At 41.6% G+C, this 16,361-nt stretch overlaps 1 pseudogene; it reads right to left on the bottom strand.

The window, feature by feature from the left end:
- Positions 1-881: 881 nt before the first annotated feature.
- LOC101352364 (kelch repeat and BTB domain-containing protein 6-like) lies at positions 882-7,106 on the bottom strand (annotated as a pseudogene).
- Positions 7,107-16,361: the final 9,255 nt, after the last annotated feature.

Here is a 16,361-nt window from a genome sequence, read left to right on the forward strand (position 1 = left end):
CCTCACAAATAGTAAAGAATAAATCACTTCCTGCTGAAGAGTCCTCTCAGTTGAACACAAAACTATACAGCCAAAATACTTTACGAGTCATATAAACTTTTTAAGACAAGACAATGGATAAAATTTTCCACAATAATATCTCCAGTGGAAAAAAAAAAAGGACTGTTTCTGTGCTTCAATGAAGCATGTATCAGGTATAGATATAAAATATGAACTTATAAAGCAAGTTACTTTTGTTTTTAGAAAGGTTTTTAAAAGATTAGTGACATTACTAGAATGTAATTCTTTCAAATGGAAAATTGATCACTTTATCAAATAACCATTTTGTTTTCCAAAACTAAACTGAAATTTCTTTCCAAACTTTCAGTGAGCTTAAGGCTAGTCTGCACACTTAAGACATAGATCCATTTTTCATCTTTGCCAAAGGGGAGAAAACCAAAGTAAAACTTAAACTGTATCTAATATAGTAAAAAACCCACCAGTTGTTTTGGAAATCTACTATACTGTTCTGAAGGAAAATATGCACTTCCAAAACCCTACCAGCAATTCCTAGTCCAGTTCTCCATTATAAAAATTAAATTTCCAAAGTTATATTGCTTGTGGCACTAAATGCAAGCAAAAATGGACGGAAGGCTAAATTAAGATCATGAAAAATAAACATACTAACCAATTAAATCAACTCAGACTTTTAGCACAGTAAATTATTAAACAGGGTGATTTCTTGGAGTGTTTAAATTATAACATTACCTAGTATTTCAAACAATACCCTTTCTAAATCAAACCTGCAGTTAATCAACCCCCGACTCCCCTGCCCCGGAAAAGGAAAGTATATCTTTTAAAAATACTTTTTACAGCAAAAACACTTCCATGTTTCAACTTATTTACAAGGAACCCTGCCGATCCTGTGCATTTTACTGAAGCCCTAGTGTCACCCAATCATCATCTTCGGATGAGTAACTTGACCTTTCTGGCTCATCAGAGTCCAATTCTCTGAATTCACCTATGTCCCATTCAGTATCAGATTCAGTCAGTATCTCCTCTATCTCGGTGATGAAACTCCGACCAGGTTCAAGGTAAGAAGGAAAAACACGAGCAGAGAGGCAATAAAAGTTAGAGTCAAACTGCAAGAGGCCTAACCTGGTACCTATGTTAATCCACTGGCCTTCCCTGGTGTTATATTCATACATGGTCGCCCGGTTCTTTCTCCCCTGTGGGCTGTGCGAGGTGATGAGCAGCAACTTTCTGCCGTGATTGATAACCTGGTAGTTGTTAGTCCCTGGCACTAAGGGAATATTTCTAGTCTGTCTCCATTGTCCTATGAATGGGTTGTAGATCTTCATGACTGGGATGTCACAGACACAACAGATCTCATCACTGAAGACACAGGCATCCTGAAAGGTATGGCGTTTAAGAGAATAACACTTCAGCCATATATTATGGCTAGGATCATAGCAGAACACACGATTACTGTTGACAGTGTAAAGATAACTCCGAATTACTACCAGGTCAAAGCATATAAAAGAATGGGGTAATGGTTCCACCAGCACCCACTGGTTCCTATGAACACTATAGCATTCCATGTCCTTCAATTTAACACCAGTAACAGGATCTCGCCCGCCCAAAACATAAATGTAGCCATCAGTGTAAGCCACATTCAGGCCCGCACGACACAGCAAGCGGTCTGCAAGTTGCTACCAACTATTCTGGGCTGGTTTATATACCCAGAGGTCTTTTCTGGGCTGGGCAGCAAGATAGATGTCATGGTCTGGAGAGATACAGACAGCTGAGGAGGTGATGGTCTTAGTGTGAGCCAGGCTGGTCAAAGGTGACGGTAATGTGTAAAGATCCCCTGTGTATGGGTCACGGCACAGAAAGGGATCTCTGGAGTGTCCAGAGAAGATCACCATCTCCTTGGCACACATACCCATCCTCTGGGGTGGATTTTCTGCTGAAGATACAATAGAGCTGGTGCTGCTGTTTGGCTCTGGCGCCAGAGTCTTGTACATCACATCGCCATAGCGCATCTGCAGGATCCGTTTAATAATGTCCAGGCAGTGCTCCTTCACAATGGGCTTGGTCAGCAGCCCTTCCAGCTAGTTCTGATCCTTTTCAGTGAAGTGTGCCCAACGGACACACTTGAAGACTTCTGCCGCGCTGGGACCCTGCTCTTTGGGAGCAGCCTCCAGCCACTGCATGGCCACGTGGCACACAGTCTGCTCACTCTCTACCTCCAGACTATCCAAGCGCAGGACAGCCAGCAGCTGGGCCAGGGTCAGATCTGCCAGAGTCTCCTCCCCTAATCGAACCCATCTGGCTAAGTTGGTTGAAGTTGTGAGCTATGAAGGACTGGGCCTGAGATCGCAGCCTGGTATGGTCGAAGGTGTCTGCGAACTTGAGGATGGCGGTGCAGTTGGTCAGGTCGAGGCGACGGGCTATGAAGGAGGCGCAGGCTTCCCGCACAAATTTGAGCTGTAGCATGTCAGAGGCCGCACAAAGGCGTTCCACACTGGCCTCGCTCAGTGACACGCGACCCGTGTAGCAGTAGTCAACCAACACCTCGAAGTACTCGGTGTCCACATCGTGCATGGTCACACTCGCCTGATGGCTCTCGTACATGCCACTCGTGACATGCTCCTGAAGTAAGGGCACGTGGCAGCCAAGACGTTGCGGTTGCAGGAGAAAAGGCAACCCGTGCCAGGCCTGCTACCAGGTGTCACTACCTCGATGGTCACGTCGCACAGCAGCTTCGCGTCGTGCTGTGTCATCACGGTTGCAGAATGGGCCAAGTCCTTCAGCTTCTCTGGGCCTGTGAAAAAGGCCGAAACCGTAGGTTTGTGAATCCTGGACCGTCTCCCGCCACTGGGGTTGACCAGGCAGCGAGGGCGCGGGGCTTCCTCCATGGTGGAAATGGCAGCACGCTGAGGGCGAGAACAACTGCTACCACGGGGCTCAGTCTTCTCACCAGTCTCCCCTCGCTGACGCTAACTTAATTTAGCATTACTCCGGGGTGCCGCATCTGTTTATGGCTTAAACAGTGCCTGCCTCACCCTTTCACCAACTCAGCACGTCCTCACAAGACCTGCTAGCTGGATATGACACGCTACGGCCGCTGGCAACATCGGTCGCCACCCAGGAGAACTACGGCTCCCAGGCTGCTCCTCCCGCCCCCTTCAGATGCAGGGGAAGAGCCTGATGGACAGGAATCGCTTTGCCTGTTGGGAGCAGTAGTTTGAGTAACATCGCGATGTTTCTTGGCGAGTGCGTGTTTTAGCTGATGGTGGTGATTCTCCGGATTTGATTTCAGTTGTTAAAATTATCAGGTTTGGAAACCGAACAACAGTTTAGTTTAACTAGTAAAAAAGGTCTGCCTTGAAGCATTATGCTCTTTTAAGAACTATCTACCTGAGATCAAACTGACAACAGCAATTCTGAAAGATTGGATAGGAACCTTAAGCGCCGCTGAACTTATCTTAATGAGGGAGGAACAACTCAGAAAAGAAGGGTGAGAATGGTTGCACAACTCAAAGAATTTTATCAGTCCCACTACATTGTACACATAGAAACTGTTGAATTGGTATATGTTTTGCTGTGTATGTTCTCAACAACAACAAAATAAATAAAATTAAAACAAAAAAAACCCATCAGGTTTGGAATCCAGATTAGAAGCTCCATTCTATTCAGGTAGTCCCTTATTACAACTTATTCTAGTTACGAAGAACCACACTTAACGGTCTGCTTTTTTGTTTTTGTTTTTTACATCAATATACGTACATAATTTGCTGATGTTATTCTCAGGTGTTAACTTGCATATGTTCAATGTTATGATTTAAAAAGATACTGATAAACCTTGAGAGTACGGCCCCCAGACACCCTTTTAGCTCAGTGGTGAAGTCACCGCCACTGTTACCGCCTGGGAGTGGACAGCCCTGTAAAACCAAATGAGACTAATGAGGTACAGGAGTCCAGTGACAAGGGCCAGAAGGCAGAAGGGGACAAGGAAGCTGGTGACAGGGAACACAAGGTTGAGTAAGGATATTGTTAATGTGTTGTGAGATTGTTAACCATTGTCATAGGGCAACATTTGTAGTAACTGTTAAATGAGAAACTATTTTGTTCTGTAAGCCTTCATCTTAAGTGAGAATAGCAGCACAATTGCAAGAGTGTAGTCAATGTCACTGAACTGTGTATGTAGAAATTTTTGAAACGGTGTATCTTTGGCTATGTGTATTTTCACCAAAAAAAAAAAAAAAAGGTTGAGAATTTAGAGGGTTAATATGTTGTGGGGTTGTTAACCAATGTCATAAAACAACATGTGTACTACTGTTTCATGAGAAACTATTTGTTCTGTAAGCCTTCACCTGAAGTACAATAAAAAAAAAGATACTGATAATAAAAGGCAATAATTATGAAAAGTAAAAAAAACAAGGTATTCGACTTATGGTCATAACCAATTTATGATGGAGTCATCATTGTGGAACCGTTATAAATTGGGGACCACCTGTATTCATTAATTATTTCACTATTCTCTCAGAATGGTTTCCTCTTTTGTAAAATGGAGATAATAAAATAAGGATTAAATTTCATAGGGCTAAAGTATTTTCATTAAGCTCTTAGTATGAATGCTTATAACTAGTCTAATAGAGCTCCTTTCACTCCACCCCCATATCAACTGAAGGTTCTGGAATTTTAGTTATTTAAGAGTTTTAGGGAGAGTTCTAAATAAAAATATTTCAACAAGCGGAACGTATACCATTCCAAACCACAGGATTCTTAGAACTGAGCAGCATACGTGCCCTAATATCCCTTGAATTAGTACATATAGTATAGTCTTATGCTTTACAAAAGTGTTTTATATTTGTATTGATCAATATTGTCCATGTACAATATACCTAAAAATAAATAGTGCTCAGTCATTGACTTTTCGCTTCTTTATATCTGCCCTTAACAGTAGTATTTGCTTTAGATTACCTTTCACAAAATGCAAAATATTCATTAGACACTGTGCTGTAAGGCCTAGAGCAGTCCTGTCCAATAGAATATTTCTGTGATGATGGAAATGTTCTATATTATTCAATATGGTAGCTATGAACCACATGTGGCTCTAAAGTACTTGAAATGTGGCTAATGTTACTGAGAAACTGAGGTTTTAAATTTAGAAACAAAGCATTAGCACCAACAAATTCAATGGGAGAAAGAAGTGTCTTTCCAACAAATAGTACTAGAATAACTGGATCAGAATGGAAAAAAAAATTAACCTTGACACTGACAATATTGAACTCTACCTAAACCCTGTGCTCATGGAAAACAGTGATAGTTAAGAAATATGCCCACTGTTTTTTGCTCCCAGAAATGGTTTACCACAAAGAACCACTCTTGCTTACATGACTTACATAAGACTTGCTATCTGCTGTTTCTCATGATTACTATAATACTCATGGATGACTCCTTTGTTTATCTGTGACAAGACCAAAAACAAACTTATTCATTTTTTTCCTGAACCAGTTGAGAAGGCCAGACATAGACGCTCCAATTTCTCATCCTTTATCTCATGAATGCTTAAGATTAGAACCGTGTGACTCTGACCTAAACTAGCTAGACACAGATTTAAGCATTTCCTGTTAACTAACTGAGACTTCCTCTGATTACAAAAACAATCCCAACGGTAAATCATCCCACCTGTAACTTGTCTATTCCTCCCTACAAAATCTAAGGTAAAAGCCTGCTGAGACACTCTAATATTTGAATCTGGGCTGCTCTTTGTATTACAAAAGGCTAGATAAAATCAATTTCCTTACTTGTTTGGTTTTTGTCTTTGACAGTTTGGTGCCATAACTGAGACGGGAAGACTACCTCTAGACATCTGTCTTCTCCACCCAGGTACTGAGGCCTCTCAAGGCTGTGTGTTGCTTCCCTGACTGGTGATTAGGGGATCTCATGGTGAGTCCAGCTCTTGATCCATATGCTCTGGACGGTTGTCCATGGTAGCATTATAAGGGTTTGAGTTTAATTCTTTGAGTGATCTTTTGGTTTTGTCTTGTTGCCAGTTTTTGTTTAACCTTGGTACTATTGAAAACTTTCAGCCCACTTCTCAACTTCTTCAAAACCATACAGATTATATGCTATACTACTATGCCAAAAATTTATTTCATTACCTCCAAAAATTGCAGAATTTTGCTGAGGACAATTTAGAACTCCAGTGGCCCCTTTGGAACACTTGAAATCCCCCTAAGCCATCTACGAGATGCCCTCAAACCTTAGAACTCTAAGGTCTCATCTTAACAATGGTCAGCTTATTTGGCTTGGTATGAGGAGGCTGAAAAATGAGAAAATATCTCCAGTCTAACTTGAACAGTAAAATTCCCTAAGGACCATCTCTTTCACCACCAGTCCACAACTTCACAACCCTGTCCACATCCAGAACTCCCCTTATGTATCACCACAACCACCATGTCCCCATCAACTATTCCTCCTTATTCTACAGATTCTTTTTTTCCCCTTTCAGCCCCTACTGCTCCTATTTACGCCTCCTGCCTCTATGAAACTCCCTTGCCCTTTATTGGCAACTTCCTCATCTGTGGCAGAAGATCAGTGACCTAAGCATCCACCCCACCCCCCCAACAAGTGCTCTTTAAGCCTTGATCTCACTCAGATTTACATGCTATTGTTAAAGACTTTCTGGATCTTACCTCTTGTATCCACAACTAAGTTTCACTGTGAAAGGGTAAACAATCATTACCATCAGTGGAGACCCCACCACCTTCCTAGTGGACATAGGGGCAACACATTCCACCATTAATACCTTTTATTGCCGCGCCACCTTTCCTTGGAGTACACAAACCACACCTGTGGTGGAACTTGATCATCTACTACAAGACTTGCCTCTTACTACTCAGCATAGCTTTCACTTAGCTCCACTACCCGAGTAAACCTTCTGGGATGAGAATTACTTTCCAATTAGCAGTATTCATTGCTCTCTTGATGTCCTCATCCTCAAAGTCCCTGGCTCCATGCCTATTTCCCTTTGCCCTTTAATGGCTGTCATTGCCCACCTGACTTTTCTTGCTCCTGTCAAAGCCCTCGAGCCCTTTTAAGCCCTTACAAACCATGTTAACTAAGATACTTGACTCCCTTTGGGCTGCTCACTTCACTGACATAGGCCAGATATAGGGGGCTGAACCTCTCAGAGTAGAAATAGATCCTTCCATGCCGCTCCCAAGATTACCACAATATCTTCTAAAATTAGAAGCCCTCCAAAGACTTCAACCAATAATTCAGGCTTTATTGACAAGAGACTCTTAGTTTCCCATCTGGTCCCTTTAATACCCCCATCCTTACAGTAAAAAGTCTAATGGCAAAGGATATTGGCTAGTACAATCCACCACCATCATCAGTTGCTGTCAAGTCAGTTTCAGCTCATGACAACCCCATGTGGTGCATACAACACTTACGAGCAATAAACAAAATAGTCAAACTCAGGTTTCCTCTACACCAACAGCATTCTAGCCTATCCCACCTAACACTACTCACTTAGAATCATCGACTTATCTTCTGCTTTTTCAGTATTCCTCTTCAACCTGACTCACAGTATCATTTTGCCTTCACATGGAAAAATCAACAGTATACATGGCAGCCATGCCTCAGAGGTTTTCCTGAGGCCCCTACTTATTTTTTTAAAACCCTAAATGCAAACTTGAAAGATTTAAACTTTCCTTGCAACTCTGTCCCTAACCAGTGTATATATAGATGACCTTCTTCTTTGCTCACCTGATTTTGACAGCTCATATTTACTCCAAGCTCTCACCATCAAGGGACATAAGGTCTCTATTGTTGTTGTGTGCTATCGAGTCGATTTCAACTCATAGCGACCCTGTATGACAGAGTAGAACTGCCTCGTAGTGTTTCCAAGTCTTTATGGGAGCAAATTGCCAGGTCTTTTCTCCTGCAGAATTGCTGGTGGTTTTGAACTGCTGACCTTTTGGTTAGCAGCAAAGCACTTAACCATTGTGACACCAGGACTCCTTAAGGTCTCTGCAGTAGGTTGAATAACCAACCAGTTACCTTCAAGTCAGCTCCCACTCATGGTCACTCCATGTGTGTCAGAGTATAACTGAAATATAGGGTTTTCAATGGCTGATTTTTCGGAAATAGATCACTATGTCTTTCTTCTGAGGTGCCTCTGGGTGTACTCAAACTGCCAACTTTCTGATTAGCAGCTGAGTACATTAGCAATCCAAAATTCATGTCCACCTGAACCTCAGAATGTGACCTTATTTGGAAATAGAATCTTTGTAATTAGTTAAGATGAAGTCATAATGGATGAAGGTGGGGTCTAAATCCAACAACTGGTGTCTTTATAAGAGAAAGGAGAGAAGATTCAGACACGGGGACAGAGACACATAGGGAAGAAGGCCATGTGAAGACAGAGGCAGATTGGAGGGATGCAGCTACAAGGCAAGGAATGGCAAGGATTGCTTACAACCACCAGAAACTGGAAGAGAAGCGTAGAACAGAGCTTCCAGAAGGAACCAGCCCTGATGACACCTGGATTTTGGACTTCAGACTTCCCCAACTGAGAGAGAATAAATCTCTGTTGTTTTAAGCCACCAGTTTGTGGAACTTTGTTCTGGCAGCCCTAGGAAACTCATGCAGTGTCTAAAGACAAAATACAATTAAGCAGCCCTCAAGTGTATTACCTAGAACATGATATCTCTGCTGAACGGAAGACTTTATCTCCTAAGTGAATTAATCCCATCATCAACTTTCCTCTCCCTTAGATCAAAGTAGAACTCCAAGAGTTTTTAGGATTAGGAACTGAATCCCTAACTTTTTCACTATTGCCTCTCCCTGGTAGTCCATGACTAAGGAGACTGTCCTAAATCCCTAAGGGGGCCTATTCTTTTATGTCTGCATTTCAAAACCTCAAATCCTCTCTATTCTCTTCTCCCTCTCTTCGACTCCCTGATTACTTATTACTCTTTCCTTATGATAGGTTTGCGCTTAGTTTGCTCTTCTTTTTCTAGTTCCCTAAGGTGTAGTGTTAGGTTATTGATTTGAGATCTTTCTTGTTTAATGCAGGCATTTACAGCTATAAATTTCCCTCTGAGCATGGCTTTTGCTGCAGCCCTTAAGTTTTGGTATGTTGTATTTTTGTTTTCATTCATCTGTACGTGTTTTCTAAGTTCCCTTGTGGTTTCTTCTTTGATCCATTGGTTATTTTAGATTGTGTTGTTTAATTTCCATATATTTGTGAAATTTTCCAGTTTTTCTTCTGTTATTGATTTCTAGCTTCATTCCACTGTGGTTGGAGAAGATGTTGTTGTTGTTGCTAGGTGCCATTGAGTTGTCTCTGACTCATAGTGACCCTGTGTATACCAGAGGAAAATGTTGCCCAGTCCTATGTCATATTCACAATACTAGGTACGTTTCAGCCCATTGTTGCAGCCACTGTGCCAATCCGTCTCATGGAGAGTCTCCCTCTTTTTTCGCTGACCCTCTGCTTTACCAAGTATGATGTCTTTCTCCAGTGACTGGTTCCTCCTGATAACATGTCCAATGTATGTCAGTGTATTGTAGTAGCATCAGACCTCCCCTAACTTCAGAGGGTGGGTTGGGGATGACACCATCAGCCCAAAGCTGATTTCTATGAGGTGGAGGCCAGACATACCTCCACTCTCCGACCTTGTTACCAATTCTGACACCAGCTGTCCTCCTCCTGGCACTCTCTACTTCTTTGCTGGGTTCAACAATTCACAGCAATGGCCACACAGAACTCACAGGCCATACTCACAGTCATGGGGTTGGGGTGCAATTATTTACTTCCGTGTGTGGCCTTTCTAGCTATGGTCTTGTGACTCCCACCAAGGTGATTGGGTGGGGCTGTGCAAATAAGATAATTGTGGCCCACTGAAGGGATTGGTTAGTTTTGCCTTAAAAAGAGCCAAATCTGGAGCAGAGAGGAGAGCCCACCACCAGCAAAGAAGGAGAGAGCCGCAGCAGACGGTGCAGCGGGCTTCCAGGCCCACGGAGCAAGAAAGCTGAGTGCCTCTAGGCAGAGACTGAGGGCCAAGGAGAAGTCTATGCCTGGCCCATGAATTTGGGACTTGCCAGCCTCCACAACCGCATAAGCCATTTCCTTTAGATGGTTTGTGAGTTCTGTGAGACGTTGCAGTGAATTAGGGAACTCAAAGATAAGAAGGAGAGTACTGAGGTGAGAGGGAGTAGTTGATGTTAGAGATGATGGAGTGGCACAGCAACTCGTAAAAGTTAGACATTTGGGACATCTTTAACCTCCACCTCATAGGAACCAGCTATGTGCTGATTCTTATAAAAGGGGTTTATTGGGGGAAGTAACAGTTTACAATTCAGGATTCAGATCAGCTTGGAAGTAACAGGAACAACTCAGGAGACAGTATACAGTTCATCAATCAGGGAAGTTTCCAACAAAGACAGCTCTCAGCTTCTTCTTGATTGTGCCTGCAGGCAGGCCTAGCTCTCAGCCTCTGCCACTGGATCCCGTTTGGGCCAACTGTTACCGGCCCCCCTTGGGCCTTGACTCCGTCCTACTCGGGCAAGTTGTACAGCTCTTTAGCTCCACCAACATAGTGTCTAGAGATACTCCACTCCTCCAACAAGCCTCCTGCTCAGAGTTGCTCAGCTCTCTCGCTCCATGGGTTTGTGAGCCCACTACAGCCACCTACCAGTCCCATGCCATTGCTGTCTTGTGCCACTGCCATCCATGCCGTCTCGCACCGTCTCTCGTGTTACAGCTGTCTCTGTCTCCTGCGTCTAGGAGGCTGTTAGCTCAGGGACCCTGGGTCCAAAAGATGTGGTCCGCTCCCGGTTCTTCTTGATGGTAGTGAGGTCCTTCCCTCCAGCCTCTGTGGGATTGGCTCTTATAAGCCTAGCATGATGGCAAAACTGACCAATTCCCTTGGTAGGCCACAGTCACCTAGTTTGCATAGTAATTGACCAATCCCTGAGTGGTTTTATAAATCTTATTTACATAATAGACTAACCAATGCCTTTGCAATAATGTGGCCCTAGCATCTTAGCAGAAATACAAACTCGGGGCCAGAAAGGCTATACATAGAGAAACCCATTGCCCTGCATTGAGACAAAGTCCTGCAACCCTTGGTTAAGGAGCATTCTGGCTGTACATCCTCCGAGACAGATTTGTTCATTCTTCTAGCAGTCCATGGTACAGTCAGTATTCTTTGCCAGTGTTACCAAACGCAATGGGTTCGCCGCTTGTACTCTAGTTAAGAATAACTAAGGGTGGAGCGGATTTAAAGCAAGGCATAGTGTATTACTCACAGCGAGTAAGAGGAGGGAGGATCCTCCCCGAAAGCCCTCTCTCTCCGAAAAAAGGGCTGTCACTGCAGTTTTATACCACGTGGGAAAGGGGAAGTCATACATATCCATTAAATTCATATATATCAAAAAGGGGTCGGGGTAGAATTCTGGCACAGAAGTGGCTGACGGACTTCTTGGTTTGGAAATGGGCTCAGTCACTGCTCGATGACGTATGTCAGGTGTTTGGTTCCTAGGCAATACATACGGCATGAGACCATCTGCCGGCTGACCTGGTCTCTTACCGCGCATGCCCAGGATTCTAGTTCTAATTGGCTGATCTGAAAGACAGACAAGCGGACAGACTAGGGGAAAGCAAACAACATTCGCACCGTTCTTCTTCTAGACAAAATTTTTAACTGATGTAACTTGTTGTTTAAGGCCTTTTCTGTCCCTAGCTGGTCTCACCAACACCACAATTCGAATGTGTCAATTCTTCTTTGGTCTTCCTTTTTCGTTGTCCAGCTTCTGTATGTATATGAGGCGATTGAAAATATCATGGCTCGGGTCAGGGGCACCTTAGTTACCAAAGTGACATCTCTGCTTCTTACCACTTTAAAAAGGTATGATTTCAATTATTTTAGATTTATTGACACTTCTTCTGTGTCCTAACATATGTCCTCTCCTGGAGAATATTCCATGTGCACCGGAGAAGACAAATGTATCATGATCCACAGACCCAAGACAACTCTGCTTCCAAATGAATTCCCAAAGAGAGGCTGAATCTGAGCCAACAACTTTACACATGGAGATCAAATCTAGACTGACAGTGGCATAGACCTGGGTATCTCCCATTGCCTTCCTTCCAGACATATGGAAGGGAGGAACTGACAGTGTTGAACTTTACCTCAGTAATTCCTAGAGCACATGATTAAAAGGTTAAACGAAAATTACTTAGAGTAGTACCTGGCACATAAGAAGTGCTTAGTAAATGGTTTCTATCATTATGATCACGCATACAATCATAATTCACTTAATATATTCTGACGCCAGCTGTCCTCCCCAGGACGCTCTCTGCTTCTTTGCTGGGTTCGATAATTTGTTGCAATGGCCACACAGAACTCACAAGCCATACTGAAAATTATGGTGTTTATTGGGGGAAGTAACAGGCTACAGTTCAGGTTGGGATCAACTTGGAAGTAACAGGAACAACTCGGGAGACAGGAGACAGTGTGTCAATCTATTTCCTGTGAAATCATCTATTTCCTGTGAAAATACCAAATGCAGCCATGAAGCCTTATTCACGTAACTGTTGTCTAGGGTATTTGAATATTTTGGCTTAGATCTTAACCCCCACCTCTCAAATTTTTAACTCTAAATGCCTGCTTGATTCCCACTTCTTCCTTTCTGCATATAGAAATAAAACTCTGATCCAGAAATAGAGAGAATGTGTGATTCTGTACTAATAGATTTTAGAGCAAGGGCTGTATATAATCTAGAGATAGTCTACAAAATTCCATCTAAATTGAATAGTCTGTTTGATTATCTGAATGTGGAGTCCTTAATACCTCCCCAGGCCTATGAATAGTGTACACTAAATTCTATATCACAGATAGAGGTGTTAAAATGGTAGATTACATATTAAAATGTTTATATGTATCATTTATGTCATTGCTTCTACAGACATTGATATCTACTGAAAATAACCTTAATAGTAAAGTTTTTAGCCTTTCATTGTTCTACTGTAGATGTGATAAAAAATGTACAGTGATAAAGAAAATCTTATTTCCATACTTTGAGAACATATCTGAAAAAGAAAAACCAAATAATCAGTATATGGCTTTAAATAGGAAAGTGTTACAATATTCTATATTCTTCAGATGAAACCTTGTTTACTTGGTGGAGCACTAATGGATATATGTGAATCCATTGGTTTGGAGCAATCGACATCTAAACTAGAGATGATACTCGTGACTAGATATGTCTTTCCTACTTCACCTCAGCTGGAGCCTTCTCTAGCGACTCCTGTCAAACATATCCCTCTAGAACCTAGTGTCCTGACCTTACCATAAATACACTCACCAATTTACACCACTTCCTCTTGATCCTTTTGAGTTAGGATTTCCATCTTTAAAAGAAAAATGAGAAATTGGGAAAGGAAAAGAAGTAAGATGAGAAGAAGTCTATTGATTCTATCTATGTATATCATAGAAAACATATTCAAGGCTGCCTGTTTCTGAAGAGGAGATTGAACAATGGTATGTGTATAAGGTAGGATTCAGGAAAGAAAGGGTCAACATGAATGGTAGGGAAGGCTTTTTTCCTGTCATAGAGAGGATGAGAGAAAATTAAGACTAAGGGAAACAGATGGGAAGAGAATAGGATTAATTTATGTCCACAGGAAGGTAGTAAACTCTACTGAGAACTGTGTGTTGACACTAGTGCCTGACTAAAGTATATATTAGCTAAACACCTCATAGAAGTAAGAGCTAAACTACATCTGAAGTCCTCAAAATGTGAAGGGACTCCAAAAAAGTTATGCAAGTAATAAATATATAAGAATACTATTGAGGAGAGAGAGAGAGAGAAAGAGAGAGGAGGAATAGAGAGGGAGATGAGAGAGACAGACAGAATATATGGGATAGAAAGAAAGCAAATATGGCAAAGTGTTAATACATCGAAATCTATATGGAGCATGTATAGTGTTCATGGAAGTATTTTTTAAGCTTTTCTGTATGCTTCAAATTTTTCAACATAAAAGATTGGGGGAAATATCTTTCTCATCCAAACAATTCTGTTGGGCTTCAGATGGCTGCAGCTGGTCTTCACTGGCATATAATTCCACTCTCTCTCTCTCAAGAACCTTCTTCAGAACAATTACTAAATACATTATACCACTTTGTATTACACTCGGTCATTTATGTTATGTGTTTAACTTAATATATAAATGTGTTTTTAAAAGAACATGTAAAGAGATCAAATGTATGTCCTAACACACATGATCAGTTCTCAATATTACATTTCTTTTTCCAGTGGGGTGTACTTGTTTTCTACTTGAAGAGTTGGATGTGCTTTACAGGAAAGCTAATGTAAATTGTTTAGATCAAGAAATGTCAGTTAATTCATTAAAAATATATATATTTGTGACAGAGACCGGGGAAACCCCGAGAGTATGGCCTCCGGACACCCATTTAACTCAGTACTGAAGTCACTCCTAAGGTTCACCCTTTAGCCAAAGATTAGACAGGCCCATAAAACAAAATGAGACTAAAGGGGCACACCAACCCAGGGATAAGGACAAGAAGGCAGGAGGGGACAGGAAAGCTGGTAATCGGGAACCCAAGGTCGAAAAGGGGAGAGCGTTGACACGTCTTGGAGTTGGCAACCAATGTCGCAAAACAATATTTGTATTAATTGCTTAATGAGAAACAAATTTGCTCTGTAAACCTTCCTCTAAAGCACAAATATATATATGTATATATATAGTTGCAAGTACTATGTACTTTTAGCTGTACTTTATGAATATTCATAAAGATTTCCATGCCTCTGTCTTCTTCTTGATATATATATAGGTCCATTTCATTGATTTAAGGTTTTCATCCAACAGTTCAGCAATGGCTTCTTCATCTGGCAATTGGAGCGTTCTTGTATTAGCTGATCCAGGGGCTTCTCACCACATAAAAATTCTTGGCAAAAGACAGCTATTATGAAAATCTGATTATTAGAAATAAATGAGAAGCAAAGCCAAGCGTTGAGTGTACATTCACTTTATTTCCTCCCATGTCTTTAATTACAACGAAGGATTACTAATAACGTGGGCCTTTACTAAAATGGAATGCAATCGATAATTTGGTAGGATTCCCAGTTTGTACGGTCTCTTCATGTAAAAAACAAACCAAAAAGGGCAAATGGAATTATACACTTTCTTGTTTAAATTAGCATTCTGTTTTTAAATCAGTCTTCTGTGATTTAAGGATCCCAACCTAGTAGAATTCCAACAAAACTCTAAGTTTCTAGTAGAAAAGAATGAACCTATAATACACAGTGCACAATAATAATAAAACCAAACCTGTTTCCATGGAGTCAATTCCAGCTCATAGCGACCCTATATAGGAGCTTGAAAAAACTGATTAAACAGCAAATCCCCCAGTTACCATATCCTCATATATCACTCAATGGTATGCATTTAAATACAATGTGACTAGTCTATCGTATGAATACATTGCTAATGCAGTCATTTGACTTTTAGCTGAACTACCTATCACCTTTAGCTTTCTGTGTCTTCCAGGAGTAGCACACACAGAGTACAGATAATCTCCCTGGGACCATGACTTTAAATAGAAGAGGTCTTCATCTACTTCTTGGTGTCAACAGAACATCAGAGGAGGACTGGATCATTCCTATGTAGTTGGAAACTAGCACGATGTCCCTAAGAATACTTCCATCAACACGCTTTTCTCTGCCAAAGTTACTCCTGGCTGGTGCCTTTTTCACAAGTGAATTTAGCTTCCTTCCCATTTGGTGTAACACTTCCGAAGAAGGCAGGAAAGTGAGTTTGGTGTACAGAGTGTTGTAAGTGCGCGGGGTGAACAATAGGTTGACAGATAGTTGTTTTATAATTTTATCTACCTATAGAGAGTTGTCAACAATTTCATTTTATTTGGATCCACAATCAACGCTCATGGAAGCAGCAGTCAAGAAATCAAACGATATATTGCATTGGACAAATGTGTTACAAACGACCTCTTTAAACTATTCAAAAGAAGGATGTCACTTTGAGGACTAAGGTGTGCCTGATCCAAGTCATGGTATTTTCAATCGCCTCGTATGCATGTGAAAGCTGGACAATAAATAAGGAAGACCAGAGAAGAATTGATGCCCTTGAATTATGGTGCTGGAGAAAAATACTGAATATACCATGGACTGCCAGAAGAACAAACAACTCTGTTTTGGAAAAAGCATAGCCAGAATGCTTCTCAGAGGGGAGGATGGCGAAACTTCGTCTTACATACTTTGGACAGTCATCAGGAAAGATCAATCTCTGGAGAAGGACATCATGCTTGGTAAAGTAG

Source organism: Trichechus manatus, unplaced genomic scaffold, assembly GCF_000243295.1.
Source record: "Trichechus manatus latirostris isolate Lorelei unplaced genomic scaffold, TriManLat1.0 scaffold00044, whole genome shotgun sequence".
Classification (NCBI taxonomy): domain Eukaryota; kingdom Metazoa; phylum Chordata; class Mammalia; order Sirenia; family Trichechidae; genus Trichechus; species Trichechus manatus.